This window comes from Musa acuminata, unplaced genomic scaffold (genome assembly GCF_036884655.1).
Source record: "Musa acuminata AAA Group cultivar baxijiao unplaced genomic scaffold, Cavendish_Baxijiao_AAA HiC_scaffold_469, whole genome shotgun sequence".
Lineage (NCBI taxonomy): Eukaryota > Viridiplantae > Streptophyta > Magnoliopsida > Zingiberales > Musaceae > Musa > Musa acuminata.
This window is the reverse complement of record NW_027020716.1, coordinates 40001-42500: the sequence shown is the minus strand read 5'-3', so window position 1 is coordinate 42500 and position 2500 is coordinate 40001.

Below are 2500 nucleotides of genomic sequence, written 5' to 3'. Positions count from 1 at the left end.
CCTGGAACCCCCCGGGTGGCACAGGGCTGGATGGGGCTTTCGTATAGCAGGGACGGTGCTGCCTCTCGCTTCGCTCGCTGTCCGCCGCTCGCCGCTCGCTCGTGCAGCCAAAAATGGCCAGTTTTGGCCCGTTTTTGGGCCGTTTTGGCCAGTTTTTGGCCTGTTCTTGCATTGCGCGGTGACCGTCGAGAGCGGAGCAAAACGTCAGCCATCTCAGCACCCTGGAACCCCCCGGGTGGCACAGGGCTGGATGGGGCTTTCGTATAGCAGGGACGGTGCTGCCTCTCGCTTCGCTCGCTGTCCGCCGCTCGCCGCTCGCTCGTGCAGCCAAAAATGGCCAGTTTTGGCCCGTTTTTGGGCCGTTTTGGCCAGTTTTTGGCCTGTTCTTGCATTGCGCGGTGACCGTCGAGAGCGGAGCAAAACGTCAGCCATCTCAGCACCCTGGAACCCCCCGGGTGGCACAGGGCTGGATGGGGCTTTCGTATAGCAGGGACGGTGCTGCCTCTCGCTTCGCTCGCTGTCCGCCGCTCGCCGCTCGCTCGTGCAGCCAAAAATGGCCAGTTTTGGCCCGTTTTTGGGCCGTTTTGGCCAGTTTTTGGCCTGTTCTTGCATTGCGCGGTGACCGTCGAGAGCGGAGCAAAACGTCAGCCATCTCAGCACCCTGGAACCCCCCGGGTGGCACAGGGCTGGATGGGGCTTTCGTATAGCAGGGACGGTGCTGCCTCTCGCTTCGCTCGCTGTCCGCCGCTCGCCGCTCGCTCGCGCAGCCAAAAATGGCCAGTTTTGGCCCGTTTTTGGGCCGTTTTGGCCAGTTTTTGGCCTGTTCTTGCATTGCGCGGTGACCGTCGAGAGCGGAGCAAAACGTCAGCCATCTCAGCACCCTGGAACCCCCCGGGTGGCACAGGGCTGGATGGGGCTTTCGTATAGCAGGGACGGTGCTGCCTCTCGCTTCGCTCGCTGTCCGCCGCTCGCCGCTCGCGCAGCCAAAAATGGCCAGTTTTGGCCCGTTTTTGGGCCGTTTTGGCCAGTTTTTGGCCTGTTCTTGCATTGCGCGGTGACCGTCGAGAGCGGAGCAAAACGTCAGCCATCTCAGCACCCTGGAACCCCCCGGGTGGCACAGGGCTGGATGGGGCTTTCGTATAGCAGGGACGGTGCTGCCTCTCGCTTCGCTCGCTGTTCGCCGCTCGCCGCTCGCTCGCGCAGCCAAAAATGGCCAGTTTTGGCCCGTTTTTGGGCTGTTTTGGCCAGTTTTTGGCCTGTTCTTGCGTGGTGCGGTGACCGTCGTGAGCGGAGCAAAACGTCAGCCATCTCAGCACCCTGGAACCCCCCGGGTGGCACAGGGCTGGATGGGGCTTTCGTATAGCAGGGACGGTGCTGCCTCTCGCTTCGCTCGCTGTTCGCCGCTCGCCGCTCGCTCGCGCAGCCAAAAATGGCCAGTTTTGGCCCGTTTTTGGGCTGTTTTGGCCTGTTTTTGGGCTGTTCTTGTGTGGCGCGGTGACCGTCGTGAGCGGAGCAAAATGTCAGCCATCTCAGCACCCTGGAACCCCCCGGGTGGCACAGGGCTGGATGGGGCTTTCGTATAGCAGGGACGGTGCTGCCTCGCGCTTCGCTCGCTGTTCGCCGCTCTCCGCTCGCTCGCGCAGCAAAAAATGGCCAGTTTTGGCCCGTTTTTGGGCTGTTTTGGCCAGTTTTTGGCCTGTTCTTGCGTGCCGCGGCGACCGTCGTGAGCGGAGCAAAACGTCAGCCATCTCAGCACCCTGGAACCCCCCGGGTGGCACAGGGCTGGATGGGGCTTTCGTATAGCAGGGACGGTGCTGCCTCTCGCTTCGCTCGCTGTCCGCCGCTCGCTGCTCGCTCGCGCAGCCAAAAATGGCCAGTTTTGGCCCGTTTTTGGGCTGTTTTGGCCTGTTTTTGGGCTGTTCTTGTGTGCCGCGGCGACCGTCGTGAGCGGAGCAAAATGTCAGCCATCTCAGCACCCTGGAACCCCCCGGGTGGCACAGGGCTGGATGGGGCTTTCGTATAGCAGGGACGGTGCTGCCTCTCGCTTCGCTCGCTGTCCGCCGCTCGCCGCTCGCTCGCGCAGCCAAAAATGGCCAGTTTTGGCCCGTTTTTGGGCCGTTTTGGCCAGTTTTTGGCCTGTTCTTGCGTTGCGCGGTGACCGTCGAGAGCGGAGCAAAACGTCAGCCATCTCAGCACCCTGGAACCCCCCGGGTGGCACAGGGCTGGATGGGGCTTTCGTATAGCAGGGACGGTGCTGCCTCTCGCTTCGCTCGCTGTCCGCCGCTCGCCGCCTCGCTCGCGCAGCCAAAAATGGCCAGTATTGGGCCCGTTTTTGGGCCGTTTTTGGCCAGTTTTTGGCCTGTTCTTGCGTTGCGCGGTGACCGTCGAGAGCGGAGCAAAACGTCAGCCATCTCAGCACCCTGGAACCCCCCGGGTGGCACAGGGCTGGATGGGGCTTTCGTATAGCAGGGACGGTGCTGCCTCTCGCTTCGCTCGCTGT